Raw genomic sequence first — 13,586 nt, 5'->3', positions numbered from 1 at the left:
TCATTGCATCTTGATTGGAACTGAGGTGGAAGTACATCAGGTAATACTTCAAGACTTGTATAAGATAGCTGAGAAGCCTTCCACCTTAGCAAAGTTGGCATTCCCCCACCATATTTGTCATCTATGAAATTCAGCTAGAATTGCCATAGAAGGACACATTCCTATTGAGGAGGATAAGCCCATCACTAAGAAGATGGAGCATGTAAGAGAGCATGCACAAGAAATCCCTTAGATGCCTCAAGGGATGCATTTTCCTCCCCAATGCTATTGGGATCATTTGTACACATCTCTTGGAGAACTAAGCACTAACATTGGTCAACTGAGGGTGGAACATCAAGAACACTCCACCATCCTCCATGACATAAGAGAAAATCAAAGAGCCATGAGGGAAGAACAAAGAGTTATGAGGGAAGAACAACAGAGGCAGGGGCGTAACATAGAGAAAATCAACCACTCCATTGGATCCTTCAGAAGGAGTAGTGGCCGCCCTCACTAAGGCAGATTCGTTCCCTTTACTCCCCTATTGTTTATTTTTTCTTCTTTGTTTTCCTAACACATGCACTCTATAGTACATTTCTTAGCATGAACATAATCATCCCCTAAGCCAGCAAAGTGACGAGTCCCTGCATTTTGAGATCTAACATTATTTCTGATGTTATGAGCTCTAACATTGTGGACTTCACAAATCCTTGAGGGATTTAATGTTCTTTGTTGGTGGGAGGAGTGACATATGTTTCATGCCTATCTTCATAGAATTGCTCCTTGAAAGGAGTTTTTGGGTTGATCACTGAGTGAATTTTTGGTCGACCATCATTCTAACCTTGTAGGATCCCCACAGACGGCGCCAAATATTTGTACCTGTGCTGAGGATATGAGCTAGTAAGATCAAGGGTTTTGGAGATCCTAGTTCGTAAAGTGTTAGAATCAGGTCGTGTGGGCTACTGTAATACCCTACCATACAGAGCTTTATGTAAAACTCCAAGAAACAAAAATTAAATAAATAATTAATTAAATATGAACCGCCAGGAATAGAAAAATTTAGAGTCATAATTTGAAAATTTAAATGTAGTAATTGGATTCGGAGGATATTTCCAAGTGGAAAAATGTACCTTTTTGCGGAAAAATGCGTGAGGACGTATATGGGAAATTTAACTGGCAGTAATGCCTTAGATTGTCCAGTACTGTAACTGAGAAAATTAATTATGAGTGAAGAGAGTTAAAAAATTAGAATTTATAATTTGAAAAAGTAAAAATATTTAAAATGCGCATTAAAACACCAATCTTAAATGTTTTGGCCCAAAATTAGGCCAACGGACTAAATCGAGTGAATCGGGCCCAAGTGGCCCATGCCCACGCCATATAATAACCCATTTTAGCACAACACAAACACACTCTCTCCCTTTTATGAGAGAGACACGGATTGGAGGAAGAGAGAAAGGAGAACCTTAACCCCCTTCAATCTTCAAAGTTGGGTACGAAAAATTAATTTTTTTGACTTGGCAGCTTTTTGCCAATTCTGCAGCCCATGAGTATGCGGACATGCATGCGACGCGGACCCTGGGCTCTACCCAGATGTCCTGCGTATACAGACAAAGGTCGCGTATGTGAGAATGTAAGATTTTGCACTTTTGCATACGCAGAAGGCATGCATACGCAGAACCCAGTTTTGGCTTAAAGTTGCATTTTTAAGTTTTAAACCTATTTTCTAGCCTCCCAAACCTCTTTAAAACTTGTTTAGCATCTGTTAGTGAGTTTATAAGTTTTAGAACGAGGTGAATATGTTAGTTAAGTTGACAGAATGTTGGGAAGTATTTGCAAAATGATAATTGGATTAATAAAGTGTTGGAAATGATGAAAGAAATATGATTGATGATGATGAGGAGGAGGACCGATTATAATTATGATTTTTGAATGAGTTAAAATGATATTGATAATGGAGTTGAGAGTGAAAGTGACTCTGAATGAGATGTACCACTGGGTAAGATGCAGTGGCGTTGTCCACCTGCTCCGAGTATAAGTTGAGACTCTGGGTAAGATGTAGTGGTGTTATCCACTTGCTCCGGATAAGAGTTCGAGATTCCGCGTAAGAGGCAAGGGTTGAGTTATGTTGCCAGTTGCTCCAGGTCAAGAATTTTAACGCCGCCTGGGTAAGAGGCAAGGGTGAGATTGTCCCATTGCTCCAGAAAAGCAGGTAAGATGTAAGGGTTGTTGTTTGGTCTCACTTGCTCCGTGTTTAGTATTCTGTCCAGGGTTCGCTACCGGATATGTCAGTTTGGCTTTATAACTAATAGATGAGACTTATCAGCCATAGGACAGGCATGCATCATGTGCATTTGTGTGATTTTTTAAGTATGCTTTGTTTTGCCTTGCCTAATTATTTAACCATAATTAATTGCTACTTGTCCTATCTGCTATACTTGGTATCCGTAGTTATTTTTCCTTGCCTGTCTTGTATGTCTTTGCAACTGAGAGATCCCTTTTGCTGGCGGAGGTGATGCTTAGGGTAGTTTTACTGGTAATTAGGAGGTTTGGGTTGACATGAGGTGAAGAGTTAGATTAGAACTAGAATCCATAAATAGATTCCCGAATTTATGGTTTAATATACTTTTTTATATTAAATTTTGAGGGTCGAAGTTCTAGGATCGCCTCTGGCTTTTCCGAGACCTTTTATATTAACTATGTGGGCACCTTTTCCATGTTGAGAACCCCCGATTCTCATTCCATACACATTCTGTTGTTTTTAGATGCAGGAGGATAGGCACCTCATTGAGCATTCTAGAGACTCTTGGAAGTGAAGATCTATTTTAGGACTTAATGTTTGTATTTATGCTATGTGTATATGTATATAAATTTCACCTCTGTATATATTTTGTTAGTCTCTCTTAAAGGTGATTTGGAGAAACAGGTTGTCAGTTTTCTATATTAGGATATCCTATATTGTGTGTGTGTGTGTGTGTGTGTGTGTGTGTGTGTGTGTATTATCCTTTCCATTTAATCTTATCTACCTTGCTGCTTTGATCTGATCGAGAGTGATGCATTTTTCTGTTGGTATTTTGTTTAACTTTTCTTTTCAAGGCTCCTAGATAAAATTCTTTCATATATATATGTACATATTTTATTTTTAGAGGTCACAACGCCTCGCCACCTTTGAATTACGTCCTAGGCGTAAAACTCTGTGTGGTAGGGTGTTACAGATTGTACTTGCTTCTGATTTGCAATGGAGTGATTCCACTTGCCACAGTAGAGTGATTCTACTTGCAACTCTACTTGCCTATGAATTGCAGTGGAGTGCTTCCACTTACTGCAGTAAAGTAATTCATCTTGCTTATGAATTATAGTGGAGTGATTTTACTTGCCGTAATAGAGTGATTCTACTTGCCTATGAGAATGATTTACTTGCTGTAGAGTGATTTCACTTACCGCAGTGGAGTGAATCCATTTGTCAGATATACCTGTCTTGGTAAATGTACTTCGTGATTTCATTTGCTCCGAGTATGTTAGGTTTAGCTGTATAACTGACAGATGATATCATTGGCCATAGGATAGGCATACATCATTTGCATATATTCGATTTGATTGAGTTTTCTCATTTGTATTGTTTGCATAATTGTATATCTTACATGATTAAGTATTATTTGCCTTACTTGAATCTACTTGTGTATTCTTTGTTTGCATTGCTTGTGTCTACATAATTGAGAGGTCCCTTATGCTGGTGTTGGTTGACGCTAAGGATTGTCCTTGTTGAGATGGAATGACGAAATAGTTGAATGATAAAGATAAATATTGAATGGGAAAAGTATGAGAAATGTTGAATTAGATTTAGACTCCTTTATGATAGTTGCCTAAATATGGATTAGTAAAAACTTAGGATGGATATGATGAGGTATGGAGTTTAAGATTACTTAGTGAGTTCGTGTTGTCATATGCAATATCTATTTGGCATTTTTATCGTGCTGGAAACCCATAGGTCAAGGGTTTTCATTCCGTATATATGTCTTGTTTTTAGATACAAGTCCTAGTACTTAGCAGTGATCAGCTGTGATTCATCTGAGAGACGGCGAAGTGTATTGGACTTCTGTTTATATTTTGTTTAGAATATCTCCACACATATTTTGAAAAACTCATATGTATGTATTTATTTCTTTTGGAACTTGCCTATAGAGGCCTTGATGTATCTTTTGGGAGAGATACGAAAAATATTGTTGCCAACTGATTTTATTTCTGTACCCTAGCAGGCCTAAACTTCGCAAGTCACGACTAGTGGCTATTATACTTATGTCTATATATATATATATTGTCTTTATTATGTTATTCCTTAGTGTTTTACTTAATATCGCTTTCCGAATGCGCTTTATCTTTTTCATCGATACGTAAGTGTTCCCGATTCCCCAATTTTATTTTAACTATTTTCAGGCTTTACGTTTAATATTTATTTTCATGTATATATATATATATATATATATATATATATATATATATATTATAAATAAACCTTGAGATTCGTACCACCTTATTACATTGACTTATGATTCGAGCATAAGGATTTGAATATTAGAGTGTTAAACTTTCTGCTTAAATTATAAATCAACAGTGGCGAGGCATTACTACACTTAGACTTAGAAATACAGATTTAATTATAGAAGGATAATATTAAAAATATGAGCCCATAAAGAAAACTCGAACATCGTAAGTCATTACAACACACGCACTTATTCAATCTAATAAGCATCGTATACAAAAGCCGAAATATCCAACGTTCGATTAAGAAATACATATTAGGGTTTATACATAGTAGTTGTTAGTCTCGACCTATGAAAAAAGGCCAGCTAAAATTTTAAATCACTAGAGAAATTATAAATTATAAATCTATCTCTCCAATAAAAGCCTCTAAGAGGAATTAAAGTCATATACAATACAATTTCAAAAAAAAAGGGAGAGAAAACTCTAGTATCAAAATAAAATCCTAAAAAGTAATCCTCTTCGTTTCTTCACCTGAATTCTGCACATTCATTGAGGTGTGTTGCAATCCAATCTAAAAATAAGATAATAATATAATAGGTGAGAACCCGAAGGTTTCCAGTAGAGTAACAGTTCCAAATAATGACTACATAAGGAAACATGAACCTTCCAGACAACCCTGATCTCCAAATTTTACAGGAATTCAAGCCTGTGGTCTTAATCAATCCGTACAGGGTGAATTTGATAAGGTATGAGAAATTTAAACTACCACTAGTCTCACCAATTCCCAAGGGTCCTCATATCAATTTCAACCTCAAGTCTTTCAACGGGATCAATCACAAACAATAATTATTACAAAGCAATAATAAATAGAGAATAATTATATTAGCAGTAAGAGATTATCAGTTAGGCAAACCAAGTAATTATGCATGCTCAAACAATTACAAACAAATGCACATGATGCTTGCCTGTCCTACTGACCGTGAGCTCATGTGTTAGTTATACTGCTAGACCTGACATATTCGGTGGCTAACCCGGATATGCTCGATCTCTCTACCATACATCTCCAAGTGGAACATCCTGCATTTATCTCAAGTCGGTCTTGGGAGAGAGAGTGTGTCATGTCACCTTCTCTTAGAGGTAGCATTATCCGAGAGAGTGCTCAGCCACCCTTAATGACCAGAGAGAATGTGGGTGGGACAAAACCACCATTCCCACATTTACACTACGGCATTGAACAAATAGGATAAAACTACCATCCTTGTTAGGCGCAGGTGCCTCATCAATAACGCAAGCGAGACAAAATTCACATCCTTGCCAATTCAGTTGTTGTTTCGAGGGTTACCTGAAACTGTAGGTCAATCTCGGATGAGATCTTCTGTACTGGTCGGCGCTGTTGCGTCCGACTTGACGATGGTGGCAGGAGCCGCGGTGTCCGACTTGTTGGACTTGGTGGTGGTGCTGATCCTTTGTCACCGGAGGGTGGTAGTACCTGCAAGGGACTCCGATGCTTAAGTTAGCAAGGGTATTAAGCAGGTTTTTAGTAGTATCAGAGTATAAATTATACCTAGGTGCTCCAATGTATTTATAATGGTGTGGAGTGACATTTTTGAAGAAAAGATAGTTATCTTAACTTATCTTTTGAGTAGAGTTATCTTCATCTTTAAGGGAACCGCCCTTATCTTCCTAGGCTTGAGTTGCCTTTGGACTTGGGTCGTGTTCCTCTATTTGGGGCCTTTTTGGGCTCCTCTGGCATTTTGGCCAAACTCTTTGAGAAGAGGTCGGATAATCCAGTCCTGAAGAGGTCAGTTGACTTGTCGTCAATCAGCCCGGGTCATACAGCTCGACCCAGGGCATGAATAGTGCCCCTGCTTAAGCGTGGTCTTTTTAAGGTCGAGTTTTTTAGACTTCGATCCTTTTCGGAGAAGCTGAGCTCGAGCATTTTGGTTGTCTGGGTCTTTTTTGAATGCGAAGTATTTTCCTTCACTCCTTTTTGTTTAAAATGTGTGTTTCTTGCTTTGGGAACGTGCAAGGGTTTTTAAAGCCCATTAACTCCTCTTTTTGCCGTTTCCCTCTTTTCATTTTAAATTGCTAAAAGACTTTGCTTTTCAGTTTTTTCTCTTGCTTCCATCTTTTACCCTTCTGTTCTTGTGTTTTCTGTCTCGTCTACGACTATTCTCTTTCGCTTGCTCTCAAGTTTTCACGTTTTCGCGTTTCTCCTTGCTTTCGGAGGTGACTATTGGTGCTTCGTCTTTTGTTCGAAAGGTGATCATCTGGCGCGGCCTCGTTATTGCTTCAATCTCTTCAGCGTTTAATCATTTTTCCCTGCTACAGGTTGGTCTTCTTTTTCCTATGTCATTCTTTTTTCGTCTGATTTTGAAAAAGTTTTGATCTTTGCTTGGAAAAAGTGTGAATCTTTCTGCTTTTGCTGTGTCTGATTATTGCTGTAATGTGTTCTCTTGGAGTTTTTTTGACTTTGTATGAACCTTTTCGCTTTTCTTTGATAGTTGATGCTTCTAGGGCTTAGATTGTTTTTTGTTTCCTGATTGTGTCCTCTGATTTGAAGCTTTTTGGAATAGTGAACTATTTGATTTCTGAATAAAGGTTGCATCTGTGATGATTTCCATTTGGCGTGTCGCTTTCATGAAAGAGGGTTATTTTCTTGTTGAGATATGTCGAGACGTAGGTTTGTAGATTTTTTCGAGTTCTTACTCTGTTACTGCCTCCAAAGGATGCACCTGGACAATGGTGTGAGTCCTGGGGTCTCCTTTCGCTGTTTTTAGTCTGAGTTGTATCCATATTTGTCCAAGCTGATTTTTTATTTGCCCAAGCTATTTTGGTTAGTAACCCATTCTTCTTTTTCTTACTGTAGGACTAGTTCACCCATTTCTTCTCGCAAAAATATTGTCGAGACATCCTCCAAAGTCCCCGACGGCATGTCTGACTGGATAAACTCCCTCGTCCTGATGTGTTTCTATGGTTAACTCTGAATACTGTGCGGAGCTTAGAAAACATCACCGGATCTGTAGTAGTAGGGATCAGGAGAAGAACTACGAGTTGGTAGCGTGATGGGTTGAAATCGGATTCCAACACCAAAACTCACCGGCAAGTGTACCGGGTCGCATCAAGTAGTAATAACTCACTTAGAATGAGGTCGATCCCATAGGGATTGATGGATCAAGCAACTTTAGTGGGTAATTAGTTTAGTCAAGCTATCATTGGTGAGTGATAATTGATGCAGCAGAAAGTAAATGACAAGAAAAATTTAAAGTGCGGAAAGTAAATTGCACAAAAACTTAAAGAGCAAGAAATGTAAATTGCAGAAACTTAAATGACAAGAAATATAAATTACAGTGAATGTAAAGGGGAGTGGGTGTTGGAAATTAATGAAAGTAATAGATCAAGCAACTGGAAATTTAAATTGCAGGAAGAATAAAGGAAATTGGATGCTGGGAATTAAAATAGAATTGAAAATGTGAATTAAAGAACTCTCAGATGAGGGAATTCAGCAACATATCAAGTTAATACCAAAACAGAAGTGTAGAACTACAGAAGAATCAAAATGGAATGAAAGTTTAAATCTCAATTGTTCTCTTAGCAAAACCGAAAAGAAGAGATTGCAGAAGAAGAACTTGAAATTGCAGAAGAGTGGAAATGAAACAAAAAGCAAAACTTAGATTTGATCTTCAATTCTTTAAATTCAAAAAGGAAAACTAAAAGAGAGAGCTCTCTACTCTTACTGCTCCCTATTGGAGCCAGCCTCCCTAATGAAATGAAATTGATGCCTTTATATAGGCTTTACAAAATGAAAATAAAATTGAAATTGAAAACAAATTGCAATTTAAATGAAATTCCTAATCTAACTATCTCTTGTGCCTTTGAGTGATGATGATGGACTTTTCTTGCTTTGGATTTGAAGAAGAGTGGATCCAGTTGGCTTTGGTTTGAAAATGAACCAAGGTCACCTCCCAGAGACATACTCGATTAACTAAGGCAGCGCAGCATTCAACATTTAGCCCGTCCCAGGCTTTGCTCATAGCACTCAGTTATGTGTTTTAACGAACAGTGCTCCAAGCTTGTTTCCTTGTTTCCCAAGCTTTTTTTTCTCCTTTTTAGCTTATTTTGTGCTCTTTTGCTTCTTTTTCTTCTAATTTCCTACAAAATTTATAAAATCAAAAGATCAAGGAAATATACCATTTAAGCACAAAAGAATGCAATATTTAAGCACTAATCATCAATTTCTTGTATGAAAAAGAATAGAAAAATATGACATAATGACATGTCATCACAACACCAAACTTAAACCTTGCTTGTCCCCAAGCAAGAAAAGAATCATGCAATAGAGATTAACAATCCAAGGTATGAAGAATAGCAACTCAATGTTCATGGTTAGCTAGTTTTCTACGCATGCTTTAACCACAAAAGAAATGTAAATGATTGATGCTTCTATCTAGCTCAATTTATGAAATCTTTTTCTTATATTTCTTCCTTGAAACAAGCTTTTGATTTTCTTATTAGCTTCTCCTTTTGGGTGCTTTACCCCATGAGTTGATAACAAAACTACGACTCTAAATGCTTTGTCTTCAAGTATTACCACTTGATACATAAGCACCACAAGCATTTAATTAGAGGACTTCATTAAGTTCATTTGTTTCTTTTCTTGACTCTCTAATCATTGATGCTCAGAACCTTGAGCTTTGAGGGAGTGCTTTTGCACTTGAGACTAGCCTTGACTTCTAAGTGTTTTGTTTTCAAGCTTTTTGCCTGATACATAAACACTACAAGTACTTAACAAATGAATTGTTATTCGTACTCAGAGCCTTCAGCTTTCTCATTCTTCCCATTTCTCTTTTCTTGTTTTAATTTGTAATTGCTTCTTCAAAATTTTCATGATTTCAAAAGATTTCACAAAATGTCCTAGATGAAAACTTCAATTAAATAAAATCTAATTCAATTGAGTAACAATTAATCACACTAGCCTTCCAATACTTGTATGCACATGCTAAATTCTTCTTTACTTCCTTGTTTGTTTATGATCATGATGCTTTATTGCTTTTGAATTCATAAAACTTAAGTTGGTAGTCATAATGGCACAGCACCATGTTACAATCAAAATTTAAGGTATGCTTATTTATACACACATGTAAACAGAGAAGATAAAGACAATCATGCAATTTAAGTACTAGAAACAAATGAGAGGAAAAGAAACTTTACAACCTTGTAATTCCTCTTCTCTACTATTATCCTTTTCCTTCCTTTCTTCCCTTCCCTTGCCAAACTCAGTATGCTTGTTCATACTCAAGCAATAATTAGAACAATGGCTATGGGGCTAAGATGGATTATGAATGTCTTACACAATGAAATATTAGCAGTACATGTGTTTTGAGCAAGCAACATTAAGGATAACAATCAAGGCACAAAAGACAGAGACATTGTGATTGCACACATAAGAGGGTGTGCATGATACATGGCATAAAAGATAAGTGGCTCACTGATGCGTGAGCATCTTGTCTATCATTTCCAGTGAATTTGCTCTTAAATTGTTGAGTTTAATTAAGAATTAATTATATTTTAGCCACTATGGATGCTATTTTGAGTTTTGGGCAATTTTATTTATTTTAGGTAGCATTCGGCAGAATTTGACGGAGTTTCTGCAGCACAAGAATCAAAGGAGATGGCTACGAGGAGGGACGCGCACGCGTCAGGTGCGCGTGATCTGGAAGTATCCATGGCGACACGTTCGCATGACTAACGCGTACGCGTGATTTAAAGGTTTGCCCATCGACGTGTTCGCGTGACCGACACGTCCGCGTGACTCGCGAAGAAGACCAGCGACGCGTACGCGTGACTGACGCGTACGCGTGACATGCCCCACGTGCAGAAAATGCAAAAAATGCTGAGGGGTGAATTCTGGGCCCCATTTTAGCACCCAAGTTAGGCGCAGATCCAGTGAAGCCAAGTGGTCCCCACGTTACAAATTGCGGAGTAGTTAATTAATTCGAATTTAAATTCAAATCTTATCTTTTAGGAAAAGATATTATTTTTATAATTAGATTTTAAATCTATTAGGATTAGTTATAAATAGGAACTCTGTACATTTAGACAGGGAACACAAATTGTTACCAGAACCCTTATTTTTCTTCTCTAAACCATGAGCAACTAATCCTTCAGTGTTAAGGTTAGGAGATTTGTCTATTTTCTTGGATTGATTCGTTTGATCTTTTAATTTAATTCGTGTCTTGATTTATATTTCAATAATTGTTTTCGTTCTTTATTTTATGAATATGGGTGGAACGGAAGTATGAAAAACATATTATACTGAATTCTTGTAAAACTTGGAAAAGCTCTTTACTTGAATAACAGCTTGAAAACATATTATACTGAATTTCTAATTTTTTGTATTTAATGGGATACGTGACATATAATCCCCTTATTTTTGGATAATTAGGATTCTTTTGGCATATAAATTAGAAACTGATCATCACCCTCTAATTGGAAATTAATTGACCAAGGAATTGGCAATTAATGAATTTTAGAGGAGACTAGGAAGGTCTAAGGAATTAGGGTCTACTCACATATAGTTTGCCATGAAACTAAATCTTGCATGATTAAATTAATTAGTAATAAAAGTTAATCTGAAAATTAGATAACTCTGAAACCTTAACTGCTTTCTCAAATATTTTATTCCCAACTCATTGCTGCCTACTTTCTGAAATTTTTAAAGTACTGTTTAATGCTCTTTGAATCTCTCAAAACCATTTTCTGCTTGCCTAACTAATCCTATCAAACGCTATTGTTGCTTGATCCATTAATCCTCGTGGGATTGACCCTTACTTACGTAAGGTATTACTTGGTACGACCCGGTGCACTTGTCGGTTAGTTTGTGGGTTGTAAAATACCGCATCACACACCAAACTTAGTGTGACACTTCCACTTGGAATTGATGCAAGTATCTAGTAAAGATTGGAACTAAATTTTGTTGCATAGCAACACCAAACTTAGAATGCAATCATATGTCAATTTATTTGAACTAAAACTAAGCAAATGAAACTGTTATATGTTAAGTACAATCACCAAGCCAAGAATATGTCATGAATAAGGATCTCTTGGTGATGTATTAACAAAAATAGTTAAGAAGCAAAGTAAGAGAAAGCATTAAAAACAAAGAAATAACTAAAGTAAGTAGAATAATAAAGTGTCAAACCAAAAGAAGAATAACACTGCAAAGGCATTATGATTATGCAGACAAGTGGTGTTGCTTAATGAATTGCATAGAGAATTAAGTGCCACACCAAACTTAGAATCTTAGTGTGACACTTTCATGTAGAATTGATGCAATCATCCAAAGGGATTGAGAACAAATTGTTGCAGGGCAACACCAAACTTACAATGTAACCATATGCCAATTTATTGAAATTTAAACAAAACATACAGAGAAAATGAACTAGACAAAGAAATGAAATGTTATCCAAGGTTGGGTTGCCTCCCAACAAGCGCTCTTTTTGTGTCATTAGCTTGACATGTTCTTCACTTTCTTCCTCTTCTTCCAGTTTGTTAAGAGGAATGACCTCAAGGGCGGAGAAGTTTCAGCTATTGCCCCTTGTCTTGGTCTCTCCTCAGCAAGCTTTTTTTTGTTAATGGCTTGATTGAGCTTGCTTGCTGGATCAGGGGTGGGATTGGTGCACTTATTAGTTGCCTTCACTTCTTTGGATTCAAGACTTGGTTGCTGCGTGATTATTGGAGTTTTATCTTCATATAGAGCCTCTTGAATTGGTGGTTCCATGAGCCCTTCCTTTATGCACTTCTCTTCTTCCATTGAGTGTGATTTCTCTTGATTGTCTTCCTCACTTTCTTGTTCTTCCACTTCCTCCTTTGCACTCAATATTTGACCTAATAGCACTTTCATGGAGGAGGTTTATTGTTCTTCCCAAGACTTCTTCATCTCCTCTTCATATCATTCAATCACAGATTCAAGTGTTGAGAGTTTTTTGTTTAAGAAAGTTTGTGAGGGTTGTGAGTTTTCATGTGCTCTTGTCATCTCAAGTGCAGTTTCAGGTTCAAATACCTCCACCATCTCATTCTTCACTGAAAAATTGCTTGACACAGGGGCCTCTTCTTCTTGCTCTTCCACTTCCTCCTTCACACTTAACATTTGATTTAGTAGCACTTCCATGTTTTTGAGGGAGTTCTCTTGGTCATTGCAGGACCTCTGTGCTTCCCTTTCATATCTTTCAAGCATGGTTTCAAGCCTTGAGAGGCTTTGGTTCATGAAAGTTTGTGTGGACTATGAGTTTTGGAAGAGATTTTGTGTCAAGGGATAGTTAAGTGATGAAGAATTTTCAGATGAAAAACTAGGAAGTGAGTTTGACAGCTTTCCATGAGTGAATTGAAGGTTTTCTCAAGTGATGACAGTTCTTGATAAGTGAAGTATGAATTGTCAAATGTTTTTTGGTTTTGATTCTTGGTGCACGAAATTGTGATCATCAACAATGGCGCCAAAAACTTGGTAGCGCTCTCCAATGTGAATCACACTTTGTCACAACTTCGCACAACTAACCAACAAGTGCACTGGGTTGTCCAAGTAATAAACCTTACGTGAGTAAGGGTCGATCCCACGGAGATTGTTGGTATGAAGCAAGCTATGGTCATCTTGTAAAGCTCAGTTAGGCAGATTATAATGGTTATAAATGGTTTTCGAAAATTAATAATAAATAAAGCATAAAATAAAGATAGAGATACTTATGTAAATCATTAGTAGGAATTTCAGATAAATGTAAGGAGATGCTGTGTTCCTTCTGAATCTCTACTTTCCTACTGCTTTCATCCAATCCTTCTTACTCCTTTCCATGGCAAGCTGTATGTAGGGCATCACCGTTGTCAATGGCTACATCCCATCCTCTCAGTGAAAATGGTCCAAATGCTCTTGTCACAACATGGCTAATCATCTGTCGATTCTCGATCATGTCAGAAAAGAATCCATTGATTCTTTTGCGTCTGCCACCATGCCCAACATTCGGGAGTTTGAAGCTCATCACAGTCATTCAATCCCTGAATCCTACTCGGAATACCATAGACAAGGTTTAGACTTTCTGGATTCTCAAGAATGGCCGCGAAAGGGTTCTAGCTTA

The sequence above is a fragment of the Arachis stenosperma genome, chromosome 3 (genome assembly GCF_014773155.1).
Source record: "Arachis stenosperma cultivar V10309 chromosome 3, arast.V10309.gnm1.PFL2, whole genome shotgun sequence".
NCBI classification, from domain to species: domain Eukaryota; kingdom Viridiplantae; phylum Streptophyta; class Magnoliopsida; order Fabales; family Fabaceae; genus Arachis; species Arachis stenosperma.
This window is presented reverse-complemented; position numbering follows the sequence as displayed.